This window comes from Tachyglossus aculeatus, chromosome X3 (assembly GCF_015852505.1).
Source record: "Tachyglossus aculeatus isolate mTacAcu1 chromosome X3, mTacAcu1.pri, whole genome shotgun sequence".
NCBI classification, from domain to species: domain Eukaryota; kingdom Metazoa; phylum Chordata; class Mammalia; order Monotremata; family Tachyglossidae; genus Tachyglossus; species Tachyglossus aculeatus.
In genome coordinates this window covers 17,789,312-17,801,580 of record NC_052099.1, presented here as the reverse complement: position 1 = coordinate 17,801,580, position 12,269 = coordinate 17,789,312, and the positions used below count along the sequence as shown (strand labels likewise).

Sequence of the window (12,269 nt, the reverse complement as noted above, 5' to 3'; positions counted from 1 at the left end):
ACAGCGCTTCCAAATGGCATGCAAGGTAAGATAATATAGGAGCTGAAATGATGTTCCTGGGAAATCGGGGCAGATGGTGTGGAAGGTTGTCAGTTATTACTTACTGTTTTGTTACAGGCAATGAGCCGTGAAGCAGTGAGTCACCACCCATGGGAAAGTAACATTGATTTTTTGCCCTTTTGTTATTTTTCTCCATTGTTCTCCTCCGCCACTTAGGTTTTCTCATTAAATGGGGGTTTCTAATATTCATAGCTAATCCATCTCCTTCCAGTGTGGATTTAGCTATGAGGAGTGTGACCCAGTGTGATGTGGGGAAATGAAATCAATCAATCTATGGTAGTTATTAAGGACCAAGCTCCTTGTGGGCAGGGAATATGTCTACCAACTCTTGTATCTATTGTATTGTATCAGTTGTAATCAATTGTATTTATTGAGCACTTACTGTGTGCAGAGCATGGTACTAAGTGTTTGGGAGAGTACAATATAATAGAGTTCATAGACACACTCTCCCAAGCACTTAGTACCATGCTGTGCACACAGTAAGTACTCAATAAGTAACATTTATTGATTACAGAGCACTGTTCTGAGTACTGACTGTAGTGGGCTGAGAGTGTGCCACATCCAAGGATATTGAATCTATCCCAGCGCTTAGCAAAGTGCTAGACACAGAACGCTTAAGAAATTCCACAGTTGAATTAGTTTATGGGAAGTAGAGGCAGTGAGGGCATAAAGGTTTTTGGAGGAGCTTGGATAGGAGTGTGAGGAGTGAGATGGGGTCAGAGCTGGAAGGGTGTTGGAATCCAGTGAGAATTTTTGAGGACAGGGGATATTTGAAGCAGGATAGAAAGAAGCAATGCTGCAAGTAAGAATTACACTCACAGTTGCCAGCATTGGTAAAAGGGCATGTACTCTAGCAAGGGTTTTCTGTAACATGGGGTTCGTTGAGAACAAGACCCAATCCTAGAGACTTGAACGAATAGCAACTGATCACACCTTTATTGGTGTAGAAGTCTGGTTTAGATCCCATGAGTCAGAGGCAGCAGTCTTTTACATTTTCCCCAGTGCCACTCTTTGTACCTGTTATGGATACTTAATCCATCGCTCTTTAAAAAGTGCCAAACCTAATTCCAGGAATAGTTGACTGGACTGTGCAGAGAAGGACTGAAATGGATTGTTTTCCCTGCAGGTCCTTTGGTATAAGGGAGATGGTATGTCAAATGTTAAGAGCAGTTGTGATAGAGAGCCTAGTGTAGCAAACTCAGTGATGAGAGTCAGAGGTCCTGGGTTCTAGTCCTAAGTCTGCCCATGGCCTGCTGTGTAACAATGGGCAATTCACTTATCCTCTCTTGCCAGTTTCCTCATCTGTAAAATGGGCATAAGATGCCTGCTCTTCCTCCATCTTACTTACACTTAGGGCCCTGTAGGGTCGGGACAGTGCCTAGTCGAATTACCTTGTATCTAACCCAGCTCATAGCATCAGGTTTGGCACTATACTTAATACATTTCATAATTATCATAATAGAGGCTTGGTAAATACAGTTCTTATTATAAGAAGCTCACAGGCAAATGCTCAAAGGAACACTAGAGGGGCCTAAAGAAATCAGGTGAGGGGGTCAACAGAGTGAGTCGCTGACTCAAATATATTTCCTACAGTCCTCCATTCCCTTTTATTTCCTTCCTGTTTGGGATCCACAGGGATTTGGGTGTAATTATAGGAACACGTTGTTTTCCAATAGCCACCTGCCATCTCACACTAGTGACAACAGCAAGAGAAGGGGAAGGGGCAGAGGGGCAGATGAAGCAACCATTTTGCATTTTGAGCCAATAATCGAGACGCTGGTTCTGATGCACACGTGTCTTTCCCATGAGTTGTACAAGCTCCTGATGTCTTTGCTTTCTATAAGATGATATAAAGCAAAACATAAATTATTTTAAAATACTCTAAAAACCACATTACACTCATCTTGCAGAGATGAGGCATTAGAAAAGCAGCCTGGTCTAGTGTAAAGAGCATGGGACTGGGGGACTGAGGGCCTGGGTTCTAAACTGGCTCGGCCACTTATCTGCTGTGTGATCTTGAGCAAGTTCCTTCACTTCTCTGTGCCTCAGTTACCTCATCTGTAAAATGGGGATTAAGCCCGTGTGTCCGACGTGATTATTTTGTATCTGACCCAACACATAGTACAGTGCCTGGCACATAGTAAATGCTTAAAAGATATCATAAAATAATTCTGGGGTTTTTATAATTAGTAGTATTGTGTACAGCTCAGAATAGCATTGACTATGGCACTGTGCAAGCCTCGCTAATTTTCCATTCATTGTCACTACCAGAGTGAATGTCTTTCAGGCTTTACCCATCATCTTGCTATTTTTCAAAGATGCATTAGTTTACATTTTTTCCCATTTTACTGCATTTCATTCTTTCCATAACCTCTTCAGTTCCATTTTTTTTTCCTTCCTACGTACTTACCTGCCAATTTAGTATCCTGTGCCAACATCATTAGTGTGCTGCTTCCTCCTCCCACAGGTCATTAATGAGCGCATTAATAAGTGGGCCAGAGCTAACGTTGCATTGACACAAATCAAGGCAATAACTCCAGTGGTTCCAATTCCCAGCAGTTTCTGTTTACAGACTATAAACCTTTTCCCAACACATGGGATAACAGTCTTATCTCGCTGATTGATATAAATGTAAATGGATTCTGCTTTTGGCAAATTAAAGAATCCCAGATTTAATTCTGCATTTACAAAAACCTAAGTAGAAAATAATGATCAATTTCAGTTACTGAAAAAAAGGCCTCCAACAATTTCTATCTTGGATTTAAGTGAATCTGGGCAGAATACTGTTCCTACTAATACCTTTTCCTGTTCATCCCCCGGGCCTGGAATGCCCTCCCTCTGCCCATCCACCAAGCTAGCTCTCTTCCTCCCTTCCTCCCTTAATCCCTCATCTGTAAAATGGGGATTAAGACTGTGAGCCCCACGTGGGACAAACTGATCACCTTGTATCCACCCCAGCACTTAGAACAGTGCTTTGCACATAGTAAGCTCTTAACAAATACCACCATTATTATCAAATTAAGTGCTTGGGAAAGTACAATAAAAAGAAGTGACATGGTCCTTGCCCACATGGAACTTTTGTTCTTATAGTTGAAAGAAAGAGTAAATATTCACATATTAAGTCTTGTCTTGCACTAAGTCATTTCCAACCCACAGCGACTCCATGGAAACATTTCTCCCAGAACTCCCCACCTCCATCTGCAGTCATTCTGGTAGTATATCCATAGAGTTTTCTTGTTAAAAATATGGAAGTGGTTTACCATTACCTTCTTCCATGCAGTAAATCTGAGTCTCCACCCTTGATTCTCTCCCGTGCCGCTGCTGCCCAGCACAGGTGAGTTTTGACCTTTAGCAGATTGCCTTCCACTCGCTAGCCAGTGCCCAAGCTAGGAATGGAATCGGTATGCCTCTGCTTGACTCTCCCTCCTATAACCGAGACTTGTAGAATCCTGGAGACTCTCCAAGTGTGATCCTGAGAGGGGACACATAGAGTACTCAGAGAGAAAACTATATAGAGTCCTTACCTGCCCTAAATGGGTTGTGGTTTTGAGGGACCTGCTTGCCTGAATACGAGCTCAGAATATTCATTCATTCATTCATTCAATCGTATTTATTGAGCGCTTACTGTGTGCAAAGCATTATACTATCTTATTCCAAGAAGTCTCTGTAGCTCTACAGTGGATGTGCAGACCAGGCTGGCATTATCTAACACCCATTAGACTCTAAGCTCCTTGTGGTTTGGGAACATTTTTTGTACATTTGTGGTATTTCCCAAGTGCGTACTACAGCGCATTCCACTCAGTTGACAATCAAAAAATACTGTCACTACTACTATTCATACTACTATTACGTCAGCACTACTTAACTGGCTCATTCCCATTCAGCTAAAGCATCAGAATGCAGTTGTGAAAACCCAGTGCTTTTTTAATAGCTATTATTAAATGAGACTTAAAGATACTGGGATAGTCCAATTCTCTAATAAACTGTTCAGGAAGGCTTAGGCACTGGTTTATTGTAATGGTAATAAGAAAATATATATGAAAATATCTTTGTAGGAGGGTTTAATTTCTTTGTAATTGTTTAATATGATAACACCTAGCTCTATGAATTTGCTTGGCTTAAGTAGTTTTTTTTTCATTAACAAATACACTGTCATATAGTTACCATGGCAACCCAAATCAAAAGAGAAACATCTCTAATTGATGATATAACATGAGATAGAAACAGATCTCCGATTCTTAAAGTCACTTGTATTTCTCCAAACTGAATTTTTCGCCTGACATGAAGATACTGTTAAACTTAACATAAAATGAAGAATGGTGACTTCAGAGGAAAGGATGAACGCTACCTAGCAGTTCTATAGCCCTTTTTTTTTGACAGGAAGAGAAAGGTAAGGGATCCTATAATGAGATTTTATGAGCATATTCATTCTGGTCTTTTATTTATTCAGTGACAAGCTCCTCAAGGGTGGGATAAGAATATATTTTATTATATGAGGTTGTTTATTTTCCAGACCATACCCTGGAAAATATACTGCATGTTTTGCAATATATCTGCATTTATTATTTATATGGTGATTAAGGGAGAAATGAGACACAAAATAAAAATTCCCATGAGTCCCAGCTGCACTGTTATTTGCAAAAGGAGATTGTCCCAGAGCAGACCCTCTTGTGGTAAAGGGAACTTTCCTAGATTCCCTAGTAAAGCTAGTTGTCCCTCAAGAAATGTGTTACATCTGATGATACATATGGCCATTATTTAGTGCTTACTATGTGCTAAGCACTGAGGTAGATTAAAGTTTATGAGGTAAGACCCACACAGGGCTCGCAGTCATTCTCATCACCATTTTACAGATGAGGAAACTGGGCCCTAGAAACATTAAGTTTCTCCATCACCTCGCCCCCTCCTACCGCACCTCACTACTCTCCTTCTACAGCCCACCCCACACCCTCTGCTCCTCTGCTGCTAATCTCCTCACCGTGCCTCGTTCTCGCCTGTCCTGCCATCGACCCCCGGCCCACATCATCCCCCGAGCCTGGAATGCCCTTCCTTTGCCCATCCGCCAAGCTAGCTCTCTTCCTCCCTTCAAGGCCCTACTGAGAGCTCACCTCCTCCAGGAGGCCTTTCCAGACTGAGCCTCTTCCTTCCTCTCCCCCTCGTGCCCCTCTCCATCCCCCATCTTACCTCCTTCCCTTCCCCACAGCACCTGTATATATGTATATATGTTTGTACATATTTATTACTCTATTTATGTATTTATTTATTTATCTTACTTGTACATATCTATTCTATTTATTTTATTTTGTTAGTATGTTTGGTTTTGTTCTGTCTCCCCCTTCTAGACTGTGAGCCCACTGTTGTGTAGGGACTGTCTCTATGTGTTGCCGACTTGTACTTCCCAAGTGCTTAGTACAGTGCTCTGCACACAGTAAGCGCTCAATAAATATGATTGATTGATTAATTGACTGATTGATTGATTGATTAAGTGACTTGCCTCTCAGGGAGGTACGGGGTGCAGCGGGCCTTGAAGAAAAGGGGAGCCCACTGCTAAGGCTGTCCCAGTGTATTGATGGGGAGGGGAGAAGTTAGATATCAGGTTAGTGGCTGAAGAAGAAGACTCATTATGACAGATGGGTGAGTTCTATTGTGGGCGGATGTGAATAGCGGCAGGTTGAGCGTGCTTTCCCTGGACCAGAAGTGGCCAGTGGTGTTTGGGATTTGCCAACATTAATGGGAGTGGCCCCTTGTCTGACCTCGCTGGGCCGGTTGACCTGTTAAATCAATTAATCAATCAATCTGGTATTTGTTGGGTACTTACTGTGTGCAGAGCAACGTACTTGGGAAAGAACAGTATAACAGAGTTGGTAGACTTGTTCCCTGTCCACAAGGAGCTTACAGTCTACAGGGGGAGAGAGACATTAAAATAAATTCTGAATAATTTCTGAATAGAGGAAGTAGTCAAGTACAATGTTATGTACATATGTGCTGTGGGGGATATAGCGGGGTGGTTTGACAGGGGTGGGAAATAAAGGGCTTAGTTTGCAAAGACCTCTTGGAGGAGATGTGATTTTAGGAGGGTTTTGAAAGTACAGAGATTGGTGGAATAGTAGGTGTGAAAGGGGAGGGAGTTCCAGGCCAGAGGGAGTTGTAGCGTTGTTGGAGGTGCATAGTTCAGTGGCCACAGCCTGGAAGCAGAAACACTGAGATGCAGGGAAGATGAAGGTAGGGTGTTTCATTTCTTACCCTCAGTACTTAGGGCCATTTTCTTTCCTTCCCACTTAGGACCACAATCTTCCCCGATCCTCTGCTCCCAGACCATCCCCCACCATTTCTAACTGCCACATGTGACTCTCTCCCAACTGTCCATGGCTCTCTTCAGCTCCCTGTATGTTTTACTTCACTGTGTCACTGAAGCACTCCTTCTGCCCACCCTGTTCGTGACTATCTCCTTTCAGCCCTCCTTGGAGAAGAGTCCTGATCCCTGGCTTTGAGCTTTGAACTCAACTCAGTGCATTTCACGTTTGGCCTAAAACAAGCAACTCATTTTGAAGAAATTCCAGCCATTTCATTGGCGGAGCGGACATCCAAAATATTTAACGTAGGAAAATCAGCTACTGTCCTGATAATGAGGAAAGAGCTTCCTGTGCTGGCCTGTCATCTCTAATAAAAATATAAGCAAACACAATCCAAACAGATTTAATTAGATTGTTAAATTCTAATTAGATCTCAAAATTAAAATGGAATCCGTTAAAACAGACTCAATCAATTTTAGTGTGCATCAACATTATCCATCCTACGACTGCACGGTTGCATGCACAATGATGTGAGTTAATTTACTTCCATGCTTCAAACATGGAGGAGGCCTGAATGTGGAATTCACCCCTGGTATAGATTTTTTATTGCCCAAATCATATTTCCAAGCAATTAAATAAATAAATGCTTTCATTTCCTCTGTGACTGATCAAATTATTTATTGAATGTCAAGCTTTTTATTGGGAAGCCTTAGAACTAATAATCAGCTGGTCAAATCCACATCATCGATCAATCCATCAACCATATTTATTGAACACTTACTGGGGGCAGAGTGCTGCCACGGTTTCCACATGAACTGGGCAGCCAGATGTTGTATGCCACAAACACTATAGGCAAATCATATGAATTGGTAATAAATGGCATTCGCCAACATGGAGGCACATTCTCCCCCTGGATAAGGAAAGGGACGGGCAAGTTAACACTGCGGTGATTGACCTTAATGGTGTGGCAGGGCTAGGTCATGGCAGGGCTGTGTCTCCTGTCTATGAGGTGCAGACATCTCTGCATCCTGTGTGCTTTGGCTGATGTTCTGACCCATCCTGGGGATGCCGCTGTGGGGAGACTATAAAACAAGGCAGTTCTGTTCCTCATCCGGCCCACAGCTTCATTGTTCATCCTTGGGGTGGATGGAAACCTGATGATGGGTGAAGCTACCAAGGACTCTCCCATCCAGGACCGTTGGCCTAGGGTAATAATGATAATTTATAATTATGGTACTCACTAAATACTTACTATGTGCCAAGCACGTTCTGAGCACTAGGATAGGCACAATTTAATCAGGTTGGACACAGTCCCTGTCCCACGTGGGGCTCACACTCTTAATCTCCATTTTACAGATGAGGTCACTGAGGCCCAGAGAAGTGAAGGTCACACAGCATGTGACAGAGCCGCAACTAGAATCCAGGTCATTCTGACTCCCAGGCGTGTGCTCAAATCCACTGAGCCATGCTGCTTCTAAGGATAGTATCTGAGCCTAGTCTGGGCAGCTGTGTGTGCTAGAGAGGTCACTGCATTGGAAAGAGTGCAGGGCTAGGAATCTGAGGATATTGGGTTTTCATCCTGTTGTGGGCAGGGAATGTGTCTACCAGCTCTGTTACAGTGTACTCTTCCAAGCGCTTAGTATAGTGCTCTTTCACAGTAAGCACTCAATTAATAGTATTCTACTACGTGTCTGCATTTGTGGCCTTGGGCAAGCCATTTAACTTCTCTGTGCCTCAGTTTCCTCATCTGTAAAATGCAGGAAAGATACCTGTTCTTCCTCCCTTTTGGACTCTGAGTCTCAGTTGGGACACAGACTATGTCTGATTGTTTATAGGGTATCTATATTCCAATGCTTAATTCAGTACTTGGGACATAGTAAGCACCTAATGAATGCCACCATTGTTCTTATAACCAAGAATGCAGAGCACCAGAAATGCAGGACACCCCCATACACTTTGTCTTTGGCTTCTCTGGCAGAATCAGTGATAGGACACACGACAAGACTGAGACACTGTCTGCTTCTCCAAAGGATTCAGACCATGTCCCCTTCGAAGAACTAAATTCACTGTTAATACTTGCTAGTGGATAGCCAAATGCTGAAGCCCTTCTCAAAGTCATTCCGGGGTCTCTAGCCTCATTATTCTGGGGGAATGCATGTGCCATTACAATTATTCGAGGGGCATTCTTAGTGAATGACTTCAGAAGCAGTGTGGCCTAGTAGAAAGAACACAGGCCCGGGATTCAGAAGACCTGATTTCTATCTGTGGCTTCCCCACTGGCCTGCTGTGTGCCCTTGGGCAAGTCATTTAACTTCACTGTGCCTCAGTTTCCTCATTTGTAAAATGGGGATTCAATATCTGCCCTCCCTCCTACTTAGATAGTGAGCCCCATGTGGGACCTGATCATCTTTTACCTACCTACCCTAGCGCTTAGGTCAGTGCTTGGCACATAGTAAATGCTTAACAAATATGACAAATTCCTGAGCATTTGAGCCACCGTGATCATCATCTTCATTACTTTATAACTGACCTTAATGTCCTTGTAGCTTTATTTTCCTTTCAAGAAAATTAGGACTTGACCATACTGTGCCAAATGATCATAAATGATCACAGAGGATTTATTGAATAAAAAAGAAATTAAGCCAGTGTTTTGATTAAGATGAAAATTCCAAACCTTCAGAGTATGGTCAAATTGGGATAGTGATATCATGTCGTTAGGATGATTTTGACTATTTTGGGGAGAAGAGGAATATTTTGCCCTTTACTGACTTGTATATGAATATGTATTCATTATTGTTATTCTTCAGAAAGTATCGAACTCCAGTAAAGCTTCAGCACCCAGGATAGAAAGAAAATGTAGGTCAAAACTGCCTGAAAAAACCTTGATACTGCAAGTATTTATTACATTCTCAAATTACCTAAAACTTAGAAGAAAGTCTGCTGGATCAGTTTTAATCAGAAAAATGGGTTAATAAATATTTGCTCTTAGCTGCTAAAGATTTTTAAAGTGGCATTTATATAACCTAGCCTGTTGGTAGTAACAATGTCCCTGTTTGAAAAGAGTCCTGGAGCCCTGGGGGAAGCAAAGCCTCTTTGAAAATACCTCTTTTCATAAGATTTCTCTGTCTCCATAGATACTAGTATCAGTGTGATGAACCCTTAAAATTTAGAGAAGTAGTGTTACCTAGTGGATAGAGCAACTATCTATTGCTCTGTCCTGGTAGTCAATCGGGATCTGGGTTCTAATCCCAGCTCTGCTGCTCGCCTGCTGAGTGAACTTGGGCAGGCCACTTCACTTCTCTGTGCCTCAGTTACCTCAACTGTAAAATGGGGGTTAATTCTATGAGCCCCATGTGGGACAGGAACTGTGTCCAACCTAATTAGTTTGTATCTACTCCTGCGTTTAGTATAGTGCCTGGCACATAGTAAGCACTTAACAAATATCACATTTTTTTAGATTATTTGTTGTATGGCATCTGAATTGTAAGCCATGAGAAGCAGTGTAGCTCAGTGGAAAGACCACGGGCTTGGGAGTCAGAGGTCATGGGTTCTAATCCTAGCTCCACCACTTGTCAGCTGTGTGACTTTGGGTAAGTCACTTAACTTCTCTGTGCCTCAGTTCCCTCATCTGTAAAAGGGGGATTAAGACTGTGAGCCTGACATGGGACAACCTTGATTACCTTGTATCCCCTCCAGTGCTTAGAACAGTGCTTGTCACATAGTAAGTGCTTAATAAATACCAACATTATTATTATTATTATTATCTAACTATGGTATTTATTAAGTGTTTTCTATGTGCTAAGCACTATGCCAAATCCTTGGGTAAGTACAACGTTGTCAGATTAGATATAGTTCCTGGCCCCTGCAGGGCTCACAACCTAAGTGGGATGGAGAACAGGGATTTTTTTCCCATTTTACAAGTGAGAAAACTCAAGGCCTAGAAAGGTTAAGCGATTTAGGCAAAGTCACACAGCAGGACAGTGGTAGAGCTGAGAATCAAACCCAAGTCTCCTGCCTCTAAGTCCCAAGCTACTCGGATTTTCTGCTTTCTTCATGCTACTTCAGGAAGTTAAACGTTTGAGAAACTGTGGTGAATGACATTTTTTTCCCAAACTGATTTTTGCATTTGTAAGGATCTAGATTGTCCTTGCCTGGTCTCACCCTCACTCTCACCTAAGTCCAGTTTTTGTATTGGTAGTGGGGAATGCCAAATTTGTACTTTTGCCTTTAAATGCATGTTTAATCTTGAATGGGTTGTATAAATATCTACATACCTTTCTCAGGGGGAGTGTATATTTTCCGTTAAAAATTGAAGAGCAAGACCATGTTTCTTAATATTTAGAATTAATTATTCCTACATATCCTATTCTGACTAATCTCCTTCAGTCATTAAATTCACACTGTAATCCTGTTTTCTGAGGCCAATGATGAAAGAGTTGGATTAAGTTGGCAACATAAACACTATAGATGAGTTTACAGCAAGATCTGAACCTTTCAATCAATCAATCAATAGTATTTATTGAGTGTTTTCTGTGTGCAGAACACTGTACTAAGTGCTTGGGAGAGTACAAAGAGATGGGAGATATGTTCCCTGCCCATAAGGAGTTTTCACTCTAGAGGGAGAGACGTACAACATAGATATCTAAATTGTGGCTATGTATGTAAGTGCTGTGCAACTGAGGGTGGGGTGAATATCCAGTGCTAAAAGGGTACAGATCCAAATGCGTAGACAATGAAGAAGGGAAAGGGAATCAGGGGAAAGAGGGCTAACTCTGGGAAGGCTTCCTGGCCGAGATGTGACTTTAATAAGGCTACAAAGGTGGGGAGAGCTGTGGTCAGTCATATATGAAGAGTGAGGGAATTCCAGATCAGAGGGAGGGCAAAGGGTTGGCTGCGAGAGACGAGATTGAGATGCCGTGACTAAGTAACTGTGTAAAAGTAATGCTTTTAGATAAGGTTCTGAGAGAACTTCCAGTCAGTTGTGGAATGTTATCTAATAGTTTAGAAAAGACACTGAATTTTAAGGAAGTTGGTTGGAATTTCTTGTCACAGGTCCTGAGGCTTGTCAGTCAGCAGCTGACACCAACTTGATGCTGACATCAGCACGCTGGCTTCAGTGGACATATGACCAAGGTGGACATTTCAACCTCCCAGCAAAAATGGATTCTGCAAATGATCTATGAGAGGTAGGGGCCCCCAATCCTGGTAGGACGTATGGCTGTCAGGAGACTAGATACAGAAAGCCCACTCGTGTGGTACTGGGGTAGTCTTGGAGGGTGGGAAAATATGGACAGGTGGCCCCGCTTTTTCTGCCGCTGTCATATCAGCCCAGCAGAAAGGCTAGGTGAAGGGTCCTCAGTGCTTAGTACAGTGCCTGGCACATTTGTAAGCGCTTAACAAATACCATAATTATTACTATTCTTATTAGGATCCATCACCTTCTCCGATATAGAGGTAGACAAGACAGCAAAACACTCCATAGCCGGGGGAATGAGGAATAGGATGTGACTGTTTTTACCAGACCTGTTTTATCTGTTGCCATTTGGTCTTTTTACCACTTTTCACTGGGAAGTTTCTCCCATTCTAAAGGAGCCTTCTCTCAGTTGACCCTCCTGCCCCTTGACCTTCAAAGTCTTGAGCAGACTGAAGCCAACTAATACCTCCATGTGTGAAGTGCCACCCCACTTCATATCAGTCAGACTACATTGCTTTCCCATCCCCAGAGGGCCTCTAAAATATCCACCTCCTTCAGAAGCCATTCCTCAGCTCATTCTGATCTTCTGAATCAGCTAGCCATAGCATCTGTGGTTATAACAATTTATTTATTTCCACTTATTCATTCAGCTATTTATTCGTATTTGTCATACTTTTGACATGAGCAAATGTCTCTATGTTATCCCTATTGTTCCCGCCAAA

General features: G+C 42.4%; 1 non-coding gene across 1 annotated transcript; it reads right to left on the bottom strand.

The window, feature by feature from the left end:
- Positions 1-3,404: 3,404 nt before the first annotated feature.
- On the bottom strand, positions 3,405-3,542 carry LOC119948976. The gene has a single exon (XR_005457075.1). It is a non-coding gene; the product is annotated as a small nucleolar RNA SNORA7 (small nucleolar RNA).
- Positions 3,543-12,269: the final 8,727 nt, after the last annotated feature.